Source organism: Chiloscyllium plagiosum, unplaced genomic scaffold, assembly GCF_037043375.1.
Source record: "Chiloscyllium plagiosum isolate Xiang-an unplaced genomic scaffold, Cpla_swu_hap1 HiC_scaffold_42, whole genome shotgun sequence".
Taxonomy (NCBI): Eukaryota; Metazoa; Chordata; class Chondrichthyes; order Orectolobiformes; family Hemiscylliidae; genus Chiloscyllium; species Chiloscyllium plagiosum.
Genome location: NW_028270180.1, coordinates 6,908,837 through 6,936,173, shown reverse-complemented (window position 1 = coordinate 6,936,173; position 27,337 = coordinate 6,908,837). Strand labels below are relative to the sequence as shown.

The 27,337-nt window shown below is 39.7% G+C and overlaps 1 protein-coding gene across 5 annotated transcripts in view; it reads left to right on the top strand.

The window, feature by feature from the left end:
- The window catches only part of peak1 (pseudopodium-enriched atypical kinase 1), a 183,917-nt gene that overhangs the window by 43,970 nt on the left and 112,610 nt on the right, over positions 1-27,337 (top strand). For 3 of the 5 annotated variants that reach the window (XM_043680403.2, XM_043680404.2, XM_043680397.2), the window contains exon 2: positions 18,742-18,794. The exons of the other annotated variants lie outside the window; for them this stretch is intronic. The gene's annotated coding sequence lies outside the window, so the exon portion shown is untranslated. The remainder of the gene's footprint in view (positions 1-18,741; positions 18,795-27,337) is intronic. 5 annotated transcript variants of the gene reach the window in all.

Sequence of the window (27,337 nt, the reverse complement as noted above, 5' to 3'; positions counted from 1 at the left end):
TTGTTTCAATGGGGATAGCCACAGAAGACCCCTGCGCTACCTGCCCACTTCTCCTTCCTTTCCTGTATCTGTGACTTATCTCCCTTCCTATAACTGCCATCCATCACAGCCAGGCTCTTGTAAATTCCTCATTGCCTCTAATAGTCGCTCTAACTGATCCATTCGGTCTGATAGGATTTGCAACCATACACACCAGCTGCAAATATAATCCTCAGCAACACATAAGCTCTCCCTGAACTCCCACATCGACCAGAAGAGTATATTGCTCTACTGAAGGCCATCTTTGTTCCTTCACAATCTACAGACGCAGAAAACAGCACCGTAATTTTGCTCTATGAGCAGCTGTGCTTCAAGCTAACTTCATACTTATGGTTTATATTTTTAAAATTTAATCGAGTCAGATTTCACTAAAGTATATAATCAAGAAGACCCCAGTGTACTCACTACTGTAGTCTTACAGCAAGGTTACACGTTAAAAACGAAGCACTTATCTGTTCCTATGCAGTGAGCTCTCTCAGACAGGTTCCTCCAAGATCAGTTGTGAGTTTCGCTGTTTGTTTTCCTAGACGCCCTCCGTCTAGAGATACATGCTAAATTGTTCTCCTCAATTATTAAAATTGAGGAACTATTTGTGACAATGTACAGAGGAACATCGATTATTCGGCATTAGATTATCCGAATATTGGATTATCTGGCAAGATCGCAAGATTAGCCCGATGCTTGGTTAAACTATGTTATCCGGCATTTGATTATCTGGAATTCGATTAAGCGAGTGAAATACTCCCCGCCCATGTCCTTCGGATAATCAAGGTTCTTCTGGATACACTCAGCACTCTCATCAGGTAATGAAATAACTGCTTGATGTCTGTGGTTGTCCATGAAATTTCACAAGCTAAATTTAAATAACACACACGCTCACGTGGTCAGTGTCACCCTCCTTTAATAGAAAACTGAGTAGCCTAATCTAGAGTATTGACATTTGGCAACAGTTAACATAGTTGAGCATTTTTGGTAATGGTAAGTTATAAATAACTTTATCATGGAATGTGATCATTTTGAAACAACAGTTTTAAATAAACCTAGCTTCCATTTCATAGCTATGGAATTTGATTTCTTTACATAAAAAAAAGTGACCCTGCTCATCAATCCCAAAGCTATCCATGTAATGTAGAGTTACTGTTGGAATAAAGAGCTGTCATTTGAAAGAAACCCATAACGAACAACAATAGATGCCTGTTAATTCCAATTTGTAATTTCAATTATTGAATGGTAACTGAAAAAGGCAGGAGAATGGCACTAAGTCAGAAATCTGAGATGGTCCAGACACAATGGGCTGAACGACCTCCTCCTTTGTCGGAACAATTCTGTTTTTTTTTTAAATTAATTCACTTTGAAATTGCCCGGATATTGTTGAATGTTTAAATTTTGGCCACAATATTTCATGTAAGTGGCATCAAGGAGCCATAGCAAAACAAGAGTCAATAGGAATTAGGGAGACTTTGCTGGTTGGAGTTGTACCTGGTACAAAAGGGGAGGATTGTCGCTGTAGGAATACAGTCATCTCTGTCCCAGAACATCTTTGGAGGAGTTCCTGGAGAAGTGTCTTGGCTAACCATCTTCAGCTGCCTCGTCAATGACTTTCCCTCCATCATAAGGTCAGAGGTGAGGATGTTTGCTGTTCAGCACCATTTATGACTCCTCAGGAACTGAAGCAGTTAGTGTGAAAAATGCAGCAAGACCTAGACAATATACAGGTTTAGGCCGACAAATGTCACGTTAAATGTCTGTGCCAGGCAATGAGCGTCTCCCACAAGTGAGAGTGTTTTGACTTCAGTGGTGTGCCGTAGTTGAGTCTCCACTATCAACATCCTGGCCATTATTATTGTGCAGAAACTAAGCTGGACTAGCCTCATGAATGCTCTGGCTACAAGGACAGGTCAGGAGGTTATCAATTCTGCAGTAAATAATCTACCTCCTGACTTCTCGCAGCGTGTCCAGAAGGCACAAGTCAGGAGTGTGTTAGATCAAGATCAATCTGCCCATACCCCCACTGCCATATGCAACTCCAACTCTATCAAGAAGCTTGACACCATTTGGGACCACACAGCCCACTTGATCGGTAACACATCCGCAAAACACACTCAGTCTCTTCACCACTGACACTCAGTAGCAACAATGTTAACTATCTACAATGCATTGCAGAAATTCACTAAGGCTTCTTGGACAACACCTTTTGAAACTTGAGATCAGTATCTTCGAGAAGGGTAAGGGCAGCAAATACATGGGAATACCATGGGAATTGCAAGTTCCCATTTAAACCACTTACCTTCCCGACTTGGATGTATTTCAGTGTTCCTTCAGTATTGCTGGGTCAAAATCCTGGAACTCTCTCTCTAATGTACTGCAATGGTTCAAGAAGTAAACTCCTCATCACCACTTCAAGGGCACCTAGAGATAGGTAATAAGTGTCATCTTAGTCTCGTGAATAAATTTTAGAAATTAATTAATGTTGATTTGCCTCCCCCCAAATGTTGTTGAACAGCCTGTCTCACCCATCTATTCCTCAGTTGTCATTTGGTTTGATTATAGTGGACACAGCTGGGCTAACTGACTTCAGCTTGCTATAAAATGTGAATTAATTCTTCCAAAACTTTGGAGCTAACTTAGTTGTTGCATTGTGAATCAGCATTTTTTTAAAAAAAGCCAGATAACTGACCCTCATCCAAACATAGGGAAGTGAGCAGAATTCTCTGTCCGTCAACAGTTGACCAATATCTTTGAAGGTTTATCTTTTACGAGCCTGAAGAGACCCCCCCCAATCCAGATGAAAGGACCATTATTCTAAACAAACTGTACAATATAGAACACTGGCTTTCATCAGTGAACAATGTTCAGCATCTAATTGCTGTAGTGGTTTAGGCTAGTGTGACTGGATGGGATGGGGGATGGAGAAACTGGTTTAGTGATGGTTTTGCTGTGTCTCCAAACTACAACTACAAAAGTGTTATGAATGCTGTTAACATGCTAAGTTTGGATGAGGTATTAAATTCAGATGAAATCTTCTCAGGGTCTAAACAAAGTGATCTATGATGAAGTGTATGGTGGAATCATTGGTGAGGCCTTTTCACAAATGGTATGGCATTTCTTGTGGATGTTGTGGAGACATGTCCCTTATTATCCACCTGCAATACATCTCACTGTATGATTATAAAGACCAAAGAAATAGGAACAGGTTATAGGCTGAATGGCCCCTCAACCCTGCTCCACCACTCAATAGGAGCATGGCTGACATGGCAATCCTCATATCTATTTTGTGTTGCCTCATAAACGTTGATTCCCCAAGTGAATGATCCTTAAATCTAAACAAGGACCCAGCCCCTACATGACTCTGTGACAAAGTTTCAAAGACACTCAACCCTCAGTGAAGAAATTCTTTCTCACCTTGGCCTTTAATTGCAACTCCATGATGGAACAATGCTGGGTATAGGAGTGAGAGGCCATTGTCTCTCACTGGTAGCGAAGGTTTTTGAACCTGAATAGAAGCTCGTAGAAGCTGAACTTCTCTGCCACAGGCTCCATCCAAGGAGCAATAGGTGACCTTTTCAGGGATCCCTCATGCACATATAAATGCATCAGGACAGTGACTGATGCCATCTGTACAAGGTCAAACAGATTCATTTTGTTCCCCAATAATAAGCCTTGTGCTGTGGCCCAGGCTGTTGGATCAGGAATGTTGCTGGATCATCTGGGTGTGGAGTTTCATCACTACACATGTGGCACTGAGAGGGTTGTATCACAATGCTGTGGAATTCATAACATGAAGAGGTTCCATTCGGTAATTATTCAGGGGATCTGTGATCACTGTTATCACTTCCCTATCCGCTATCCTGGCAGCTGCGACAGCTCATATGTTCTAGAGTGCTGTCTTGTATGTGGTCATTTTGAGAGTCTAGGTCCATGACGAAGCTGGGTTCTGGGGATCAACGTCTAATGGCTCATTACACCATTATGGATTTTCAGAAGATCTTTTCATTTAATCTCATCATTTACTGTGATCCTAATTTTTATTTAAAAATGTGTTGATCCAAAACTGAATATTAGTAATAGAATGAAAAGTTTTAATTATGCTTTCAAGCTAATGCCGTACATGCATGTTACATTTGTTTTTTGCACACAGTGAGGTGTATGTACTGAGCTAGCTTTGTTTTTTATTGAAAGTATCTTATTTTTCTTGAGTTTAGAATAGAGCGGAGCACTAATTTTTTAAAAGACTAGAATGTTAATATCCTGTTTATTTTCTGTATTGCAGAGCAGAAAAACAAACATCAAACAGTTAATTTCCTTTGTCGGCATGTTTTAAAACCTGCACTGCATGTTTTAAAAACTTGTTTTGGGAAAATCTACAGGATTGCAACTCATGTTTGTCTGAAACCACTTATTGTGTATAGATGCATGTTGTGGTTTTCACTGAATTAATTTTGCTATTCTCCATAATTCTCATCTGTTATAATTCAATTTATTAAAAAGTTCAAAGCTGCTTTGTGGAATAGGAGGAAATATAAATTTAGAGATGCTTTTGATATCGCTGTAAATAAATCATGCAAGCATAAATAGTAGAGCAATTTGATTTCTCACTGTCCCAAAGCAATTGTACTTGCTGCCTTTTAATGTTGTCTGTTACCAATTAACTTTAAATGCAGTCTAAATCTTTTACTGATGTTTTAGTTTCTCTAACTGGCAGATACCTGATATAAAATAATCTTCAGAATGTTGAATATTTATGGACAGTTTTAAAACAATTTATGTAGTGATACTGAGTGTCATTATAAAAATTAATTTAATTTGTAATGAGAAATGCAATTCATCCAAGAGAACTTTTTAAAATCAATGTGAAGATAATTTGCTTTCCCTTGTTTTGCCTATGATCCTTTAAAGGGCAGGTAGTGAGTATAATCTTAATACCATAATTTAGAACTGCACAATTCCATACCACACTGAACTTATAGGTTTTCAATCTGACCAGTATTTCCATGGCAACTTCTGAGTGCAATGAACTAAATGCTGCTGTGATACTTTTTGATGATCCTTCACTCAAAACAGTGAATTTCCAATAATCATTTTAAGCACAACAACTACATCTCGTGATTGTATTAGCCACTTTAAATGTTAGTGATGTTGCTTTGATTTTATTTTTGACATAGTCTTCGGTTTAATTTACTTTATGTTGTTTTAACAGTATTCTGGGAAAAAAGCTTGACCTTGTATCTGAAGTACCTTCCCCAATTTCTCAGTTGGTAATTTAGTGTTAGTCAGCCAGATTAGAAGATTCCTGTTCCTAATATAGCTAAACTCTGGTGTTTTTTTGTCTTCAGTATACTTGGACTGAGAAAGGGGAAAATCAATCTTGTTTTTGATTACCCCAAATTTACCCATGGTTGGCAAGTGTCCGTACACTCCTGTTGCAAACTCTCTTCCAATGACCTCTACTTTGGATAGGTATTCCTTGTTTAGGCTCTGGTGTGAACAATAGCTTTCTGGGTGAGGTTGAAGAAGATGGTGGCAAGCTGAGAAATATACTGAAGCCACTATTTTAAAGATAGGTAAAGTTGCCAAAGTCATACTGGACTATAGGTCTGCATTCTCATTAGAGAGGAGACTGGTGATTGTTTAACCTGAGAGTCACCATGCCTCAGGCGAGGGAAGAAGTTGAGGAGAGTCTTCTTGGTAACCTCAGCCATTGTGGGAGTTGAACCTCTGTTGTTGGCATGACTCCACATTGCAAACTGGCCATCCAGCTAACTGAACTAACTGATCCCCTTTTTAAACAATGGAGTGTATCTCCTCCACTTCCTCTGTTTCTGAGCCTGAATTTGTAAGGACTACAACAACCGGTAAGGATAGGAGGGGAGAAAACCTTTTAAAAAATCATAAATAATGAAGATTGCATTTTTATTTGGAAAATGCTGTGAGCCTATATGGATTCATTACAGTTGCATTGGTTAAACTCTAGAGAAGGAAGGTGCTGAAATGTTCTCTTTCTAGTAGGTAAACACTACTCGATTAGTGCTTTTGCTTCTATAAATCTGAAAGCTATTAATCATCTCTACTTTTTGCTGTGTTTTGTGTATGGAATAATAAATTAAGCATTTAACCCTGCATTACTGCACATTAAATAAACTAGGTTTATAAAATCAAACGTGGTAGAGAGAATTTAAGATATCTACACACTTAAATATATCATCTATGTTGTGGTTCTGTTCGCCGAGCTGGAAATTTTTGTTGCAAACGTTTCGTCCCCTGTCTAGGTGACATCCTCAGTCCTTGGGAGCCTCCTGTGAAGCGCTTCGGTGGTGTTTCCTCTGGCATTTATAGTGGCCTGTCCCTGCCGCTTCACAGCAGCATAAACATAAATGCCGGAGGAAACACCACAGAAGCGCTTCACAGGAGGCTCCCAAGCACTGAGGATGTCACCTAGACGGGACGAAACGTTTGCAACAAAAACTTCCAGCTCGGTGAACAGAACCACAACAACGAGCACCCGAGCGACAAATCTTCTCCCAAACTTTGAATATCATCTATATTTGGACCAAATCATCAAATATGATAAATCTATTCATACTCATTACAGATACTTTCTTGTCCCAAACCAAATTTTAAAAACAAATTTAGACAATCAGTCAACAAACTTGGCAGCCATCTTGTTGATGCTTAACCATCTGACTGGACTTGGCAATAAACTTCCAGAAATATCTGAGAAGTCAATGTCAGCAAGTCAACACCCATGTACCTCGTGATGGTGTCTAGAATACTAACTATTCTGAGATCACCTGCTACAAAGATAATCATCTCTAAAAAGTAATTTTGTTGTGTTTGGGGTTTTTCAATTTGGATTCATCCTACAGAAAGAAAAATGATTACTTTTCATTTAATCTTTAGAATTGACCATGGATAGTTGTCTAATATCATAATGCTGATCAAACAAATAAAAACCAATATGTACTTTATAAATAAATTACTGAAAATCAACAGGTTGTGAAGCTTGAAAATCAGTTAATTCTGAATGCACATGCGAAGAACAGAGTACCCTGTACTGAAATTCCAGGAATTTGAAGCAATTTCAGTTGCATATATTTTGAAGATTAATCACACTCAAAATTACTACAGGGTTATTGCACAGTAGTTGTTTCGTTCGCTAATATATACGATACCTGGCTAGGCAGGTGCTTTGTAATTTCAACATGATTATTTTAATGATATTTACCATGAATATTGAATTTGAGTTTCAGAATTGTTTTTGAGATTGCATATACTAGAACTTGAGGTGGTGAGAAAATGGTCTGATTTAGATTGAGGGAATATCACATAGTACCTATGACAGGACAGAAACTTGTGCATGTATGATTATTCTTTTGCCCACAAGTCACAGTTGCCCACAAGGGAAGGACAGTAAGCTGAGCATTATTAACTTGTAATATGTAGCCTACTTATATTAAGCGGTGGCACACCAGCAGCTGTGTGAATCCTTCCTTTAGATTTGGGTTATTTGTGGGGCATAATAGTTTTTAAGGTGCAAGGACCACTTTCTTTTCCTTTTGGGTTATTAACAAGAAAATAGAAGTCGGACTCTGCTGTATAAGTGAAAAGACCAGTACAGTTTTCTTTTGCAATTTGAACATCAAATGGAATTGTGGAAGTGAATGCAGGCTTTTAGGTGACAACTTTCTGAGCAGTAATCCAAAAACTAACTAAATGGAAATAAACGTTTGTGACTTCTGCACAATGTTTTCTTTTCTTTATATGTGTCATTGCCCACAGGGGTTAAAAAAAAAACCTTTAAGATAAATGGATTCCTGTGAACATGTAAAATTTAAAAGGTTATGTTTTTGTTACTGAGGTGGCTGGTCAAGTCAAGAATTTTCCCAGCCTGGCAAACTCTTTGATAGAAAGGGCCCCACCAATGTATGTCTTTCAGCCCTTTGATTTTCTTCTTCAGCTTTGAACAGTTCTCTTTGTTATTATATGGCCATCGGTTTTGTACATAGCCAATGCTGGATGAGTGACGTGGAAGGATGATGGAGGAAAAGGAGAGTTTGTTGCTAATTGTCCTGAGGAAGGGTCACTGGATCTAAAATGTTTACTCTGATTTCTCTCCACATAGACTGCCAGACATGCTGAGCTTTTCCAACAATGTTTTTGTTTCATTGGTAAGACCTTGATTAGCTTCCCAATCCATTTTATGGTCACACTCCGCTGAAAGGCTGTGAAGCATGTGTCATTGAAATACTGGCTCAACTCCATGAAAATTTCAAATGTCTATCTCTGAAATTGAGTGACCAGTTTGGGAGTGCAGAGAAGGGACTTGCCACCTGCACTGTGAAAATTGCTAGTGCCTGCAATTTTTAAATGACAACAGCTCCATGAAAATGAGTTATTGTCTTTTTGAAGCTGGAACAGGTCACAGTTCTATCAATTTTCAAAAATAATACATAGTGAACTTTTGAAGGCTAAATTAAAAAAAAAAAGAAGCAAAATATTACTATATTCACCAGTACTGTGTGACAAAGATATGCATCTTCATTGTTCACCATGCATCTTCAACTCCTGCACACTATTAGTTTGTATGGAAATGAAAGTTTCAGCATAGTCTATTTTCCTGAGGTTCCAGGATAACTTTTTTATTGTAGTTAATAAATTTATGAGAAATCCAAATAATTTAGAGATTTTGAAGTAGAGTTCATTGCATTGGAGGCAGTTCAGAGAAGGATCGATTGGCTGATCTTGGGATGAATTGAAGGAAAGGTTGGGGCTTAACTCATTCAAATGGAGAAGTGATCTTATTGAACATTGGATTCTCAGGGGTCTTGAAAATAGATGATGAGAGGATGTTTCCCCTCAGAATCTAGAAGTGGGGACATCATTTCAAAATAAGACTAAGCCAATTTAAGGCAGAGAGAAAGAAACATTTCCCTCTGAGTTGTTAACCTTTGGAATTCTATACATCAGAGAACTGGCTAATTGAATATATCCAAGGATGAATTAGACAGATTTTTGATCTATAAGAAAGTGAAGAGTTATGGGATTAGGTGTCCAGATATGAAAATGAATTTAAGACCACCTTCAGATCAGCTACTGAATGGTGAAAAGGGGATCAACTACCTACTGCTTCTAATTCTCTTGTGATTCAAGAATTTTGTGGATTAGTTGGGAACCTGTTCTTTTGATGATTAAAATATATCCTAGAAGTAATAGAAAATTTACCTGCTTTTTATGTTGTTCATAAAGAATTGAGCGTGAAGAAGCTATTGTGACTCCAGTTAGGTATAGTGTCTGATTAAATGTTCTCCATTATATTGTCACTAATAATTCACTTCCTGTTGTAGATTTATGTGAAATATGAGTACAAGGTATGCTCAAAACTTTTAGCAAAGTTTTCTTATAGCAATAACCATAAATATTAGTGTCAGGGCTTTTTGAAAATGCATTGTACTTGCATTAAGTAGAATATTTAATTGCAGCTTTAACCAGGACATCTATTGCAATTAACTCCTTATAAACCTGGGGTTCTTCCTTAAACATTATTGCATGGATCATGTCACATTCTGTGAACTTGCACAATTTGTATTTAAAGAACTAGCTGGAATGTATTAAGTCCGCAATCCATTTGATCATTGTTCTTTACAAAAACTTGAATATTAAACATTTTTATACAAAGTCCTGTGGTTTATTCACAGCTTGTTTGTGGCATAGGCTGGCAACCCTCTTTTCCAAGATCAGTTGGCAAAATGTTACATAATTTTAACACATTAACAAAGAGTTGAGAAATTAACGTGCTATCAACTGGAAGGGATAATTGTCAATAAAATGGTTCTGTTTTAAAATTTGTGACATCATTAATGCAAAAATAAACTTAGGCTACAACATTTCCTAAGTTTTGCATGTGACTGATATACAAGGTGTTGAACAATTCTTACAAAGCAGTCTGTTGCCTAAGAAAAATGACCTGTTGGAACACCTGGTTTGCTTTGTATGCTTACCTCAATGATATCATGGTGTGATGCTTAGCCATATAGATCAGCAAAATTCCATTTCAAATTGCTGAGTAGTGGTAAATTGGATGATAAGGAAACTCTGCTTTGATCTCCATTTTCCTGGATTAGGGATGGAGAGAGGGATACAATCAGTCACAAACCTTGTTCTTGAAGACTATTTTAAATGCACGAGTGAGTGTACAAAAAAGATAAGACTGTTCGGAAGACACCTGGGTCGTGGATGGAAGGTTTACTGCCATCTGTGGAATCATAATTCATATGATAAATGGCTGCATTTTGTGGAAGAGGGAGAAGAATCATAAAATGCCAACAATGTGAAAACAGGCCATTCAGCCTATCAAATCCACACTGACCCTCTGAGCATCCCATTTAGACCTCCTTAACCCCATAACCCTGCATATTCCTGGCCAGTGTGGGCAATTTTAGCATGGCCAATCCACCTAGCTTGCACATATTTGGACTGTGGAAGGAAACTGGAGCAACTGGAGGAAACCCACAAAGGCATTGTGCAAACTCCACACAAATCAGTCGCCTAAAGGTGGAATTTAACCCAGATCCCTGGCGCTATGAGGAAGCATTGCTAACCACTGAGCCACCATGCTGCCCACAGAGGGTTGAGAGATTATAAGTAACGTCAGAAGAGAGAATTACAACAGCAGTAATTTGGTTTGCATTTAAGAAATGATTGTCACTTGCTCTGTACCTTTTAGTGAAAGCATCGATTGGAGTTCTTCCATTATGTACATTGAAATTATCAGGTTAGAAAATACATGCTTTTAGAATTAGAACAGAGCCTGACAGGTTGATAACCAAAGGTCAATTGGTAAAAGAACCAGCAGGGGGATAAAAGTGAGCTGTTGTGTTCTGCAAGTACTGTCTGAAAGACTGGTAGAGCAGATTGATTTTTAAAAACATTTATAGAGAAATTATAAGAAGATTAAAGAAAAGAAAGAACTTTGAAGAAAGAGCAGAGAGGTGGGACTGATTAGAAAATTCTACAAAAGAACTGACACAGGCATGATAGACCAAATGATGACCTGTCATTCATCATACCATGGTACTAATACTATTGTGGATTTTTACTACAATTTGTGCAATGCAATCTGCTCAACATCTGAATTCTTCTAACATTATAGTGGTGCTTTATATTATAATTAATGGAACTGAGATCCCTTTCCAATTATTATAAATATTTGTATTGTAAAATCATACAATACAGGAGAATTCCTATTGTACCTGTTCAAACTCTTTGTGAGTGCTATTCAGTTCGTCAAGCTCTCAGGTCTTTTTTCCCTAATCACCTTTCTCCATTTACAATTACATGTGTCTACAGTCCCCTTTGAAAGAGACTGCAGCATCTGCTTTCACCATCATTTCAGCAGTGCATCCAAATTGCTCAAACACTTTACATTTAAAATGAATCTATTCATCTCTCCTCTGGTTCTTTTGCCAAATATCTTAAATGTGTGTCCCCTGCCAATGGAAACATTTTCTCCCTCTCTACTGTTACCAAAATTCTTCTTTTGATCACATCTTCTAAATATTGCCATTAATCTCCTTTCCTCTAAAGAGAGAAATTCTAACTGCTCTAATCTCTAAACACTTGGTTAGAGACAAATAAAACTGCAAATGTTGAAATCCAAGGTAGAGAAGTAGGAAGCTGGAAGAACACAGCAAGCCAGGCAGCATCAGAGAAGTCAAAGTTTTGGGTGTAACCCTTCAGGACTGGAGGTGTGTGTAAGGGGAACTGGAGATAAAGGGGGTGGTGTGGCAGGGTGGGGATAGGTGAATACAGGTAGAGGGTACGACCTGGTCAGTCGATGGGATGAGTGAATTCGGTTGGTGGCTAGAAGGAAGGGTCAATGAGAGGAATGGAAGGGAAGGGGGTAAGTGCTGGGAAGGGAGGTTATTTGAAATTGAAGAACTGAGTTTTGAGTCATAGAGATGTACAGCATGGAAACAGACCCTTTGGTCCAACTCGTCCATGCCGACCAGATATCCCAACCCAACCTAGACCCACCTGCCAGCATCTGGTCCATATCCCTCCAAACCTTTCCTATTCATATACCCATCCATATGACTTTTAAATGTTGCAGTTGTACTAGCCTCCACCACTTCCTCTGTCAGCCCATTCCCCACACACGCCACCCTCTTTGTGGAAAAAGTTGCTCATTGGGTCTCTTTTATATCTTTCCCCTCTCTCCCTAAACCTATGCCCTCTGGTTTTGGACTCCCCCACCCCAGGGAAAAGACCTTGTCTACTTATCCAAATATGCCCCTCATAATTCTATAAACCTCTGTAAGGTCACCCCTCAGTCTCTGAGGGAAAGCAGCCCCATCCTGTTCAACCACTCCCCATAGCTCAAATCCTCCAACCCTGGCAACATCCTTGTAAATCTTTCTAAACCCTTTCAAGTTTCAGAATATCCTTCCAATATGAAGGAGACCAGAACTGCAAGCGATATTCCAAAAGTGGCCTAACCACTGTCCTGTACAGCTGCAATATGACTTTCCAACTCCTGTACTCAGTACCCTGGCCAATAAAAGAAATCATACCAAATACCTTCTTCACTATCCTATCTACCTGCGACTCTACTTTCAAGGAGTATTACTTTCTGACATCATCATCCTTGGCCTTCTCCTTTGCGACAACAAATCAAACCGCACATTTAAGGAACAACACCTCATCTTCTGCCTGAGCAGACTCTAACTGCCCAAAGGACTCCATTTTGGGAAAGCAAATCTTAACAGGACTTTATAACTTGATAGTAAGGTCCTGGGAGTATTACTAAAAGTAATACTCCCAGGACCTTACTATCAAGTTATAAAGTCCTGTTAAGATTTGCTTTCCCAAAATGGAGTCCTTTGGGCAGTTAGAGTCTGCTCAGGCAGAAGATGAGGTGTTGTTCCTTAAATGTGCGGTTTGATTTGTTGTCGCAAAGGAGGAGGCCAAGGATGATGATGTCAGAAAGGGAGTGGGAAGGGGATTAAAATTGGCGGTAACTGGGAGGTCAGGTCGGCCCCTGCGGGCCTGGCTGAGATGCTGAGCAAAACATTCCCTCGTTTACGTTTGGAATCCTTGATGTAGAGAAGACCACAGTGGGAGCACCTGATGCAGTACATTAGGTTGGAGGAGAGGCAGGTTTTTCATCTTTCCTGTTCAGGGAAAAATACCTGGGAGTTTTCGGGTAGGGGAGAGGGTTGGTGGGGAGAGTTGGCAAACCAAGGATTGGCAAAGGGAACAGTCCTTGCGGAAGGTGGAGAGGGGTGCGAATGGGAAAATGTTCTTGGTGGTGAGGTCTAGTTGGAGAAAGTGTTTAAGGATGATGTGTTGGATGTGTTGGTGGGGTGGTAGGTGAAGACAAGGGCGACCCCGTCTTTATCGCATTTGGGGAAGGGGAGTTAGAGCAATGGAATGTGGAATGGAGGCAGTGCGGTGATGGGTTGTCTAGATGAGAAGGGAGAAAGCATGTTGTTCAAAATAGGTGGACAACTGGGATGCTTGGAAGTGGAATATCCCCTTGTCTGAGCAGATGTGGGGGAGGCAAAGGAATTGGGAGAATGGAATGGATTTCTTGCATGATCCTGGGTGCGAGGAGGTGTAGTCCAGATAGTTGAGAGAGTCTGTGGGTTTATGATAAATGTCCATCTGGAGACTGTCACCGGAGATGGAAATGGAGAGGTTGAGAAAGGGGAGGGAGGTGTACAAGATGGACCAAGTGAATTTGAGGGCAGGGTGGAAGTTGTGGGCAAAGTTGATGAACTGCTCCAGTTTAGCCTGGGTGCAGGATGCTGCATAGATGCAGTCATTGACGTAACGGCAAAAGAGCTGGGGCACAGTGTCTGTGTAGGTACTAAAGAGGGACTGTTCAAAGTGGCCGACAAAGAGACAGGTGTAGCTGGGCCCCATCCATGGCCATCCCGTAGTCCTCACCCTTAATAACTTTTCCTTTAACTCCTCCCATTTCCTCCAAATCCAGAGAGTGACCATGGGCACTTCGATGGGCCCCAGTTACATCTGCCTCTTTGTTAGCTATGTAGAACAGCCCCTCTTCAGCTCCTCCTCCCTCCCTTCCATTCTTCTCTTCGGCCCTTCCTTCTAGCCACCAACTGGATTCATTCCTCCCATCCACTGAGCAGGTCGTACCTTCTACCTGTGTTCACTTATCCCCACCTTCCCACCCTGCCCCCACCACACCCTTTATCTGCAGCTCCCCTTACACCCACCGGAAGAAGGGTTACACCTGAAATGTTGATTCCTGATGTTGCCTGGCTTGTTGTGTTCTTCCGTCCTCTTGCTTGTCTACTTATCTTTAAACACATTAGGGATGAGTGAGCTTGATTATCAACTGCATAAAAGTTTGCACCCACATCCTTCCTAAAATGTGATGTCTTGAATTGGACACACTATGCCTGAAGCCTAACCAGTGATTTCTAAATGTTTAATATTGGTTTCTTCCTTTTGTGCTCCGATCTCTGTAGAACGGAAGGGTTAGGATTCCATCTCTTTTTTTTAACAACTTCCCACTTTGAAAGATTTTGAGCAAGAACAAGAGGGAAAATAGTTGTTAGTTGCAGCACTTCAATGAATCAGAGTTGACTTGTCAACAAATTAGTGCCCTTTTCTCATGTAGTATAAATTGTTGCTCCCTTTAAAATTTGGCTTTCTTGTTTGTCATGATGAGTGCTAGGTGGAAACAATGGCATGCCTTTCTTTTTCAGCAATATCCAAGTTCTGCACTTTAAGTAACTTTGTATGTGAGTCCAAGTCTCTGTTCCTGTATTTCTTTTAATATTATGCCATTTTGTTTATATTGCTTCTCATTCATTACAAAATGTGTCCATCTAATTTACTTGTAGTTTCTATGAATGTGCTCCATTTTGCTGATAAACTGATGATTCTTGATGATTCCTAGTTTCTGTAGGCGTTGTAGTTAAATGTACAGTCAAGCCTCTATTGCATCTATTGTTCTGAGAAATAAATTTGTTTCCTGTAACCTTAAGTTCACAGCATTGATTGATATAGTTGGATTTACGTACAAAAGCATGTAACATCATGGATTGAACTTTTTAAACAACAGAGTCATGATTCATGAACATAAGGCTGCCTGGCACCAGCTGCTTTACATTTCCTTTTTCTGTGTGTTACAGTCCCTTTTGCTCAGGAAATCCAGCGGATTAGCCTATCATTGTTGATTCAGTCATCTGATTATAATTGGTATTTTAAATCAGTCACTTTCAATGCCATAAAGCTGTGAATTGTGACACCGATTCTGATCATATGGTAATTTATCCAGACTTTTAGTACTTGTAATTAGCATTTAAAAGTAACTTTTCATACAAGTTTATTTTTAGATCTGGAATTGTTATGTTTAATGATTCATAGAATTTAACATGTAAATACAAATCGATGAGTATCAGTATCAGAAACGTGAGTATGGTTTTTAAACAAAAGTCCAACATCAGATGACAATACAAGACGAAAGTGAGGACTGCAATTGCTGGAGATCAGAGTTGAGAGTGTGGTGCTGGAAAAGCACAGCGGGGTCAGGCAGCATCTGAGGAGCAGGAGATTCGACTTTTCGGGCAAAAGCCCTTCATCAGGAATCCTACTATATTTGCGACATTTTAGTTTTAAAATTCCAACGGAATCATTTTGAAAGAAGGGAATCTTCTCACCCGCTTAATATTAGAAGATTTATCATACAGACAGGTCGGCTTTAAAGCACTCTGGCTTGAAGCTTCATTAATATTTAATATTATCATCGTTCTGGTTGGTCCCTTAAGGCACGCCTGATTTTTTTTCTTATCACTTGAGTGTTATTTATTTGAGAACATTAGTTGCAAATAATGTGAAAATTGATATCTACATCTTTATCATAGTGTGTGTGTGTGTATATACGTACACATAAGGGTTGCCTTTTAGAAGTGCAGTGTTTGAAAACAAACATCACCCCTCTCTGTCCAGGAGTGCTGAGGCTCATTTGGACGTTCCTACCATTGCCGTGCTGGGATTAATTAGTTCAGTGCAAGTTGGAGATCGAATTTTTATTCTTGAAATGTTTATGGGCCAATTCTATCTTTTGCTGTACAGCTGCCATTTGAATTAGTCTAGTTTCAGTAGCTAAAACTGGAGTGGTAGGAAGCAGACTCATTTCTATGATTTCCCGACATTGGGTTCCTGTTCTCAGCCAGGCCACTGGATGGAAACCAGGAATCTTCCCACCTAGAGGAGGGGAAATCAAAAGACAAAAGACTTTTTCCTTGGTTCACCATCAGGCGCAAAGTTACTTGGCATGAGTCAATTTATGGAATGTCCTAATTCTGGACTTTTACTCATGGAAACCATTTGGATAGAGAATCTATGAAAATTAAGATAAACTGAGTGACTACCTTTATAATCAATTATTATACATTTGCCACAGAGACTGGTGTTGAATGCTCTGCAGCACTCACTATTTCTTGTGCCTGATCTGGTAGTATACTTCAGTAGTTGACCCAAGTAGACATCTTGCATTTGCGTACCAGAACACCAACATCTGTGAGTCGACTTCTTTCATTGTGTAATGTTACGTTAGCTAGTTTTCATAGGTTTTTCACTGGATTAATATAGTGGTTTCTTGTCAGGAAAAAGTAACCGAATGCTTGGTAGATGATCACTCTTCCCAGAGGAACGTGGGTGACATTGTGTAGCAATACCTATGTTATCACGAGTGTCAAACATACAATGCCTTTTTTTTGTTTTTCTGTTGTGCCATAGTGGTGGTAAATACATTACTGAAACCATTTTTGTATGATAAGGAACAAAGTGAAGATATTTGAAACTGGCTAATCAGAACATATACAATACATATACTTTTTCCTGCATCAATGGAACTTGCTAATCAAAATTTGAAATTGCCTCCCCAGTGAACAAATTCACATCAATGTTATGAAATAAACACACAACTGTAGATGATGGAGATCGGAAACGTACAAAAATAGAAATTGCTGAAGAAACTCAGGCGGTTTGGCAACATATCTGGAGAGAGAAATGGAGTTAATGTCTTGAGTCCAGTGACTCGATGGTGAAGAAGGGTCACTGGACTCAACATTAAATCTGTTTCTCCCTGCACGGGTGCTGTCAGACTCTCATCCATATTACTTTCCTAACCAGAGCTACATTTCCTGGGTTCCCTAGTTATTATTCAGTTTTATTAAGTGGAGAACTGGGAAACCAGGTTTCCTCAATTTATTTCAGACCTGTGTGAAATGAATTGATCTCAACTGGGATTGTGGTGATACTGATGGCTCTGATTCTGCCGAGAAGGGGACTAGATAGATTATTCCTTCAGTATGTACAGGATATTGGTTAGGCCACTGTTGGAATATTGCATGCAATTCTGGTCTCCTTCCTATCGGAAAGATGTTGTGAAACTTGAAAGGGTTCAGAAAAGATTTACAAGGATGTTGCCAGGGTGGGAGGATTTGAGCTATAGGGAGGGGCTAAACAGGCTGGGACTGCTTTCCCTGGAGCGTCTGAGGCTGAGGGGTGACCTTGTAGAGGTTTACAAAATTATGAGGGGTATGGATAGGGTAAATAGGCAAAGTCTTTTCCCTGGGGTCGGGAGTCCAGAACTAGAAGGCATAGGTTTAGGGTGAGAGGGGAAAGATATAAAAGAGACCTAAGGGGCAACTTTTTCATGCAGAGGGTGGTACATGCATGGAATGAGCTGCCAGAGGAAGTGGTGAAGGCTGGTACAATTGCAACATTTAAAAGGCATCTGGATGGGTATATGAATAGGAAGGGTTTGGAGGGATATGGGCTGGGCGCTGGCAGGTGGGACTAGATTGGGTTGGGCATGGACGGGTTGGACTGAAAGGTCTGTTTCCATGTTGTACATCTCTATGACTCCATGACTGTAATTGGCTATGTACTCATAGGCATTGAGTCAGGGCAGGGTTGGACTCCTTTTGAACTTATGGTGTTATATGAGCACAATGTGCAGAGATTTAGAACCCAAATCACAACATTGTAAAACTGAATTTGATAAGTTAGAAAGGGTTCTGGGTTGGCAGTAGAAAAGGTGAGCAGAAACATTGCCAAATTATTGTCAAAATATAACTGGATCATTAATGTTCTTCAGTGAAGGAGATAGTTAGTTGAGTCCACATGTGACCAGCTCCACATTAATTTTACTGTTAATGCCACGTTTATTATTCAAAAAGATGGCAGACCACCAGTTTTGCAGACAAGTGTTATCAATTACTGGCAATAAATGTAGCCATACTATCACCCAAACCAAAGAACAAATTCATTTAAAAAAAGCTCTTCCCAAAGGAACAGTATCGGATAATAACTGACACTGGTAAAGCTAAAGCCTCGCTGTAACCAAAACATTCACTAGAGATGGGTGAGATGGAAGAATTGTAGAACAATGGCTTTATTGAATCTGGGTGAAATGTGTTATAAGATTGAATTGCACAGTGTTATAATAAAGGAGGAGGCCATTGTGTCCATTACGCCTCTAGCTTTCTGAAAGACTATCCAAATCCAATCGTACGCACTTTCCCTGTAGTCCAACAATCCTTTTTCTCTCAAATATACATACAATTCCCTTTAACAATATGTAATGAGTTCACTATCATTTCAATAATTTTAGTGACTGTGTAATTTAATGTATTTACTAAAAACTCTATTTTCACTCCATAGATTTATTACTTAAGATCTCCACAAGAAACTACTTTCCTGTAAGAAAATTTAGAGTAAGTATATTAAGTTTACTAAAAATAGAATGTAATAACCGATTGTTGCCAATCTGAGTTTTGATCTAAGCAGCTTAGAGGCTCCTGAGCTTGGATATGCAATGTTTAATGATTTTGTTTTACCTGGTCTCTTGTGTAATTTGAGGCATTTTGAATTTTTCATTTTCTTAATTTTCTTTTCTCTTTGGAGAAAACACAACATTGTATTCTCAATTCATTATTCCAAATCATTTGGAAAGCAATAAAGTGATACTCAAACTTTATTTGACTGCACTATAGTAATGCCTATGTGAACGTGAGTCCAGATGACCACTTTCATGTTTTCCCTGATGCTGCAACAGCAACCTTTATCATGATCCATTAGTTTCAAAATGTGTGGAATCTCATACACTTGGCCATTTTTCTAAGTCCTGTGAAATTCAAGGATCTTGAAACGCTGCTTTCCCCTGTAGTTTTTGGGGATATGGTTTGGTGGCTTAACCATGGTATAAACCCCATGCGGGGAGAAGGGTATGTCTGGGTGGGATGCTCTTTCAATGTTCAGTATAGATCCAATCGGCCAATTGGCCTTTTTCTGCACTTTAGGGATTCTCTGATTCTATTTGCTGCTGCCATTCTCAAATTAAGCATCAACAAAGCTACCTGAGTGCAGATACTGACATTGTAATACAGGGAGGTCATAATGCTTGTAGGAACGGAAACCACAATGGTAAAATTTGATTTGATATCCAGAAATGTTAAGGAATAGAAGCCAGCTTAAATAATTTTGAACGTCAGAAAAAATGAGGGGTAACTTCAGAAGCATGAGTGACGAGTATAGGCAAGCATTTACAGATGTCTCAAGCTGTACAGCGTGGAAACAGAACCTTTTGGTTGAACTTCTCCATGCTGATCAGATATCCTAAATTAATCTAGTCCCATTTGCTAGCATTTGGCCCATTTCCCTCTGAACCCTTAGTAGTCATACACCCATCCAGATGCCTTTTAAATGTTCTAATTGTACCAGCTCCACCACTTCCTCTGACAGCTCATTTCATGCACGTACCACCCTCTGCGTGAAAAGGTTGCCCCTTGGTACCCTTTTTAAATCTTTCTCCTCTCACATTAAACTCATGCCCTCACCCTATCCATGCCCCTCATGATTTTATAAACTGCTATAGGGTCATCCCTCCACTTCTGACACTCAAGGAAAAATAGCCCCAGCCTATTCAGCATCTCCCTATAGTTCAAACCCTCCAACCTTGGCAACATCCTTGTAAATCTTTCCTGAACCCTTTCAGGTTTCACAACATAATTCCTATAGCAGGAGACCAGAATTGTATGCAGTATTCCAAAAATGGCCTAACCAATGTCTTAGCCGCAACATGACTTTCCAACTCCTTTACTCAATGTACTGACCAATAAAGGCAAGCATACACCACCTTCACTATCCTGTCTACCTGCAGTTCCACTTTCAAGAAACTTTGAACCTGCAGTCAAAGGTCTCTTTGTTCAGCCATACACCCAATATCCTGCGAATATAACTTTGTAGGGTTGTTTAAAGTAACGTATAGCAAGCATGACCATTAAATGTAGATTTAAATTTGTGCCAAAATAGCTAAAATTAATTATAAGCAAAACAAGGAGGAAAATGAAGCCCTGCAGGGTGAAAGGTAAGTTAGTTCTCTGAGATGAATATTATTATTTCAAACACTTTTCTCGTAACTACCTTTGAAACAGAGAAAAGTGGCAAAAAGCATTGACTAGGATATAAATAAAATCAGTAGGAGATTGGTCAGATGAAAGAAGAGTTCAAAAGCAGAAACTGTAAATGACAGTCAAACATAGGAAAGCCATTAGCTAACACACTATTGACTTGAAGCTATTGATATAAGCAAGATGAAAGTCAGGAGAATAATTTCTACTTATGGTATCTTTAATGTGATAAAACATTTCAAGGTGTTTCACAAGAGCAATTTAAAAGGCTGTGTTGCTGCCAGTGCAATTTCACTTCATACACATGGAATTTCAGTGCTTGTGACATCACTGCATCAAAGAATAATGGTTCAGATGTCTAACTATCACTGTCCCACTCAACCCTTTGCTGCCTCACTGTAGTTTCACTCCCACCCTATTCACCTCCTCCTCCCTCCTTCTGTCAACTTTCTCACTGCCCTGTTTCCAAACCTTGACTTTTGCTGCCTCACCTGCATCCCTGCTTGAGCAAAGCCAGGAACTGGGTGATGAGCAGGGCAGTGAGACAGGTGGTAAACTGGAGGCAACAACAATGTTGTTAGCACTGCAAAGTTCCTATTCTGATGCTGTGGCAGCAGGTAGTGTTTTAAAAGAAACAACAAAATTAACGCGAACGCACACAAACAGTACTCGGGAAAATGATCAAAGGTTTAGTTAGGGAAATAAGTTTTGTGAAACATCTTAAAAGAAAGACGAAAAGTGGAGAGATTTAGGAAAGGAATTACAGGCCTTGGAGTCTTGGCATCTGAAGGCCTGACCACCTAATGATGGATTGCTTTTAAAAATACAGACCCTTATGATGTCCGAATTGAAACAGTGCAAATATCTTGGAGGGCAGGAGGAGATGCAGAATTGCTCTTATCATGGTCAAATTTGGCACAAGGGTTGGGAAATGTATTGTTTAGTCTTGGAGTTATTAGAGCGTTGACGGATTTGGAGTGCACAGCAGGAACAGAAGACTGTGGCTCAGCCTCAAATTCCCGATGCTACATGATACATACTGTTACGAGACAGGGTAAACCCTTATGCTAATTTGAACCAGAGCCACAGAAAAGCTCACGTCGTCTCATAATCTGTTTAAGTATGAATGACAAAGAACTACCAAATTCCCACTATTTAAAGAAAAAGAAATTAACAATTTATTCTTTAACTCCAAGAAACACAAAAACATTAATCAACAACTATCCACATCGTAATCCTCCTTTGTCTGATTAATTTATATACCTTCCACTGTACAACAACATACTGATCCAATAAAACCCTCGGTTACGTTTAACAAAAAAGTTCAGATTTCAAAACCAGCCAGTTGTCGCTTTTCCCAGGTATCTTCGTTTGTACTTTCCTGGGTCTCTTTTCCGGTCTTCAGCTTCATAACTTTCATATGAAAAGGTACCTTTCAGAGAGAGGCTATGCAGGCCGTATTTTTTTGGTGCTCTTTGCTGCTCAAAATATCTGATTTTATATACCCCAAAACGTCAGACTGTCTCATTGGTTTGATGATTAAAAATCACACAACACCAGGTTATAGTCCAATAGGTTTAATTGGAAGCACACTAGCTTTCAGAGCGTCGGTCCTTCATCAGTTGGTAATGAAGGAGCGATGCTCCGAAAGCTAGTGTGCTTCCAATTAAACCTGTTGGATTATAACCTGGTGTTATGTGATTTTTAACTTTGTACACCCCAGTCCAACACCGGCATCTCCAAATCATTGGTTTGATGTCATTCAAAACATTAAAATTCAAATTCGATTGGATTTTGCTATCTTGAGGCATACTTTAAATTGATTGGCTGGATTCGATTTTGTTGTGTACCATGGCAACTCAGCTCCAGCTATTTGTTTCGCAACCATTTTTAAACTGTTCAGCTCACTCTGTGCTTTCAGTCAGTCCTTCCCAGCTTTCACTATCTCTTAAAGGTACAGTACACACCTACACCTTCATAACAATATCATGAAATATAAAGAGAGAAGTGGATAAATGTGGGGCACTGCCAGTGATTAAGAATAGAATACTAAGAAACTACTAATAGATTAGCATGTAAATGCAGTTGATAATCTGGTACCTTGCAAATAGTAGCTAACATGGACTGAAAAAGGAAGGATCCTGCATGAACAGTCTCCTTTGTTTTTAACCTGGGTGAAGCTTAGAAAGCCTGATGACAGTGTGCCTAGATTTTAAAGAAACCTTTCACCAAGCTCAACAATTAGACTTCTATCTGGAACTCTTGACTGGATTGGATTCCCAGTGGATCTTGGTACCTGGAGAGAAGTTGTTTGTAAGGTCGAAAGGAGCAGAATTGAGTCCTTTGTAATATGTTAAGCAGTGATTTGAAGGAAGAGATTCAATGCAAGTCGATCGAATTTGCAGATTATAATAAATTGAGAGCCAGTTTTTCAAAAATTTCATATGTGTCGTTAAAATGACTGGCTATATAGAAAGTGACCAGCCTATGATGTGAAGGCTGTTGAAATAGCTGAAAATGATGTAAAAATCTAGCAGTTACACCAAATTGAAATTTCACCATTCTTCCTTTAATACATATTCTGTGGAATAACAGAAGTGATCAATGTGACTTATTATCAGAGTCTATTCAAAAACCCAAATTTAATTCAGGATTTATTGTAAGGATAAGTCCCTTTTTATTAAAGGCTTCTAAGGGTAAACAATCTGGATAACAATTTCTGCTTACACATCTTGGAGGGATTTTAGTGGTAGGTAATTTCAATGATTGTTGAACATGATGAGCTTTTTCATTGTGTAAAAATTGTTGGCTTTAATACGTTACAAAATATCTTTGTTTTCTGTTGAGCTATTGACATTGCAGTATGCTTGCTGCACTTGATATAAAACACATTTTCATTATGCTGTCTGCAAAACAAATTATACAAACATATCTATTTAGCTGTAAGTTAAGATATTCTATAGTGCTTGGAAATTGTGCATTTGGATTTAGTAACCATGGATGAGTTTATAAATGCAAGAAAACAGACAGAATTTTGTGAAATCATTGAAAAACCAGTCTAATGTTCTCTGAAAGGATATTGTTGCCATGGTGAATTGTTATGTAACAACTGTACTCATTTCATACTTCATTTCTCTGTCCATTGAATGCTACCATTTTGAGCTGCATTTTGCATTCTGAGTAACTGAATTCCTGAACAGTACAAATGTTGTGATTATACAGATTGATAATTGGCTAAGCAAATTGTTAGGCCTTGGGATATTTGGGGAATATTGTGTTGATGTCATCAGTTCAGTAGTCCAGAGGGCACATCACAGCAGCTATGGAATTTGAATTCGGTTAGCTTTTTTGGGGGAGGGGTGGGAACTGAAATTCAAAGCCAGCCTCCATCATAGAACATAGAAGATGACAGCACAATACAGGCCCTTCAGTCTTTGATGTTGCGCTGACCTGTGGAACCAATCTGAAGCCCATCTATCGTACACTATTCCATTTTCATCCATATGTTTATCAAAGACCTATTAAATGCCCTTAACGTTGGTGAGTTGAAAAGTGTGGTGCTGGAAAAGCGCAGCAGGCCAGGCAGCATCCGAGGAGTAGGAGAATCGATGTTTCGGGCATAAGCCCTTCTTCAGGAAGCTCTCCTCCTTGCATCTGCAGTCCTCACTTTCTCCTAGTTGATCTTAACGTTGGTGAGTCTACTACTATTGCAGGCAGTGCGTTCCACGCTCCTACTACTACTCTGAATAAAGAAAGTACCTCTGACATCTGTCCTATATCTATCACTCCTCAATTTAAAGCTATGTCTCCTCATGCTAGCCATCATTATCCGAGGGAAAAAGGCTCTTACTGTCCACCCTATCTAACCCTCTGTTTATCTTATGTCTCAATTAAGTCACCTCTCAACCTTCCTTTCTCTAACGAAAACAGCCTCAATTCCCTCAGCCTTTCCTCATAAGACCTTCCCACCATACCAGTCAACATCCTAGTAAATCTCCTCTGAACCCTTTGCAAAGTTTCCACATCCTTCCTATAATGCAGTGACCAGAACTGTACGCAATACTCCAAGTATAGCTGCACCAGAGTTTTGTACAGATGCAGTATGACCTTTTGGCTCTGAAACTCATTCCCTCTACCAATAAAAGCTAACACACCATAGGCCTTCTTAACAACCCTATTAACCTGCGTGGCAGCTTTCAGGGATCTATGTACCTGGACACCGAGATCTCTCTGCTCATCTCCACTACCAAGAATCTTACCATTAGCCCAGTACTCTCTATTCCTGTTGCTCCCTCCAAAGTGAATCACCTTGCACTTTTCCACATTAAACTCCATTTGCCACCTCTCAGCCCAGCTCTGCAACTTATCTATGTCCCTCTGTAACCTGCAACATCCTTTAACACTATCCACAACTCCACCGACCTTAGTCTCATCTGCAAATTTACTAACCCATCCTTCTATGCCCTCATCCAGGTCATTTATAAAAATGACAAACAGCAGTGGCCCCAAAACAGATCCTTGCAGTACACCACTGGTAACTGAACTCCAGGATGAACATTTCCAACCAACCACCACCCTCTGTCTTTTTTCAGCTAATCAACTTCTGATCCAAACCGCTAAATCACTCTCAATCCCATGCCTCTGTATTTTGAGGAGAAAGTGAGGTCTGCAGATGCTGGAGATCAGAGCTGAAAATGTGTTGCTGGAAAAGCACAGCAGGTCAGGCAGCATCCAAGGAACAGGAGAATCGACATTTTGGGCATAAACGAAGTGCTTTTATGCCCGAAACGTCGATTCTCCTGTTCCTTGGATGCTGCCTGACCTGCTGCTCTGTATTTTGAGCAATAGCCTACCGTGGGGAACCTTATGAAACAGCTTACCGAAGTCCATATACACCATATCAACCGCTTTACCCTCATCCACCTGTTTGGTCACTATCTCAAAGAACTCAAGGTTTGTGAGACATGACCTACCCTTCACAAAACTTGACTATCCCTAATCAACTTATTCCTCTCTAGATGATTATAAATCCTATCTCTTAACCTTTCCAACACTTTACCCACAACCGAAGTAAGGCTCACTGGTCTAGAATTACTTGGGTTGTCCTTACTCCCCTTCTTGAACAAGGGGACAGCATTTGCTATCCTCCAGTCTTCTGGCACTATTCCTGTAGACAATGATGACATAAAGATCAAAGCCAAAGGCTCTGCAATCTCCTCTCTGGCTTCCCAGAGAATCCTAGGATAAATCCCATCCATCCCAGGGACTTAACTATTTTCACACGTTCCAGAATTGCTAACACCACCTCCTCAATCCCATCTAGTCTAGTAGTCTGTATCTCCGTATTCTCCTCAACAATATTGTTGTTTTCTAGTGCGAATACGATGGAAAATATTCATTTAGTGCTTCCCCTATCTCCTCTGACTCCAAACACCTTCTCACTACTATCCTTGATTGGCCCTAATCTTTCTCTATTCATTCTTTTATTCCTGATATTCCTCGAGAAAGCTTTAGGATTTTCCTTGATCCTATCTGCCAATGACTTCTCATGTCCCCTTGTGGCTCTTCTTAGCTCTCTCTTTAGGTCTTTTCCTGGCTAACCTGTAACTCTCAAGCACCCTAACTGATTCTTCATATCTCATCCTCACATAAGCCTTCTTCTTCATCTTGACAAGAGATTCAACTTCTTGAGTAAACCACTGCTCCCTCGCTCGACCACTTCCCCCCTGCCTGTCAGGTACATACTTGTCAAGGATAAGCTCCATATTTCAATTGTGCCCATTCCCTGCAGTTTCCTTCCCCATCGTACGCATCCTAAATCTTGCCTAATCGAATCATAATTGCCTTTCCCCCAGCAATAACTCTTGCTCAGCATTATATACCTGTCCCTTGCCATTGCTAAAGTAAACATAACTGAATTGTGGTCACTATCACCACAGCGCTCACCTACCTCCAAATCTAACACCTGACCAGGTTCATTACCCAGTACCAAATCCAGTGTGGCCTTGCCCCTTGTTGGCTTGTCTACATACTGTCAGGAAACCATCCTGCACACATTGGACAAAAACTGACCCATCTAAAGTACTCAAACTATAGTATTTCCAGTGAATATTTGGGAAGTTAAAGTCCCCCATAACAGCAACCCTATTACTCTCACTCCTATCCAGAATTATGTTTGTTATCCTCTCCTCTACATCTCTGGAACAATTTGGAGACCTATAGAAAACTCCCAACAGATTGACCTCCTTTCCTGTTTCTAACCTGAACCCATATTACCTCAGTAAATGAGTCCTCAAACATCCTTTCTACCACAGTAATATTGTCCTTGACTAACAGTGCCACACGTCCTCTCTTTTGCCATCTTCTCTGTTCTTACTGAAACATCTAAATCCTGGAACCTGCAACAGCCAGGTTCATGGTGACTGTGAAGCTTTCATCAGTTCTTGTGAAAGTCTGTTTAATTCTGTGAAGTCCAATGTTCTTACCTGGTCTGGCCTACGTGTGACTCCAGATGGACAGTAATATGGTTGATTGGCAACTGCCCTATGAAGTGACCGAGACAGCCATTTTAAGAGAAATTATGGACAGATAACAGGTGCTGGCTTTGCTCGTGATGTTCACATCCTATGGCAGAGTGAAGAAAATAATCATAATCTTCCTGTTTAATAAAGGCAGGAATACTCAAAGTAAAGAAACATTTGATCAGTTATCTTTATTGATTTACACATTACATGCAATGCCATGAAACCAGTATCATCAAGGCTCACAGACAAAATGAGGTGCTTGAATGCTACATGTTTTAGTGGTCATGGTAGCTCAGTGCAATTTTTAAGGTGCTCCAAAGTGCA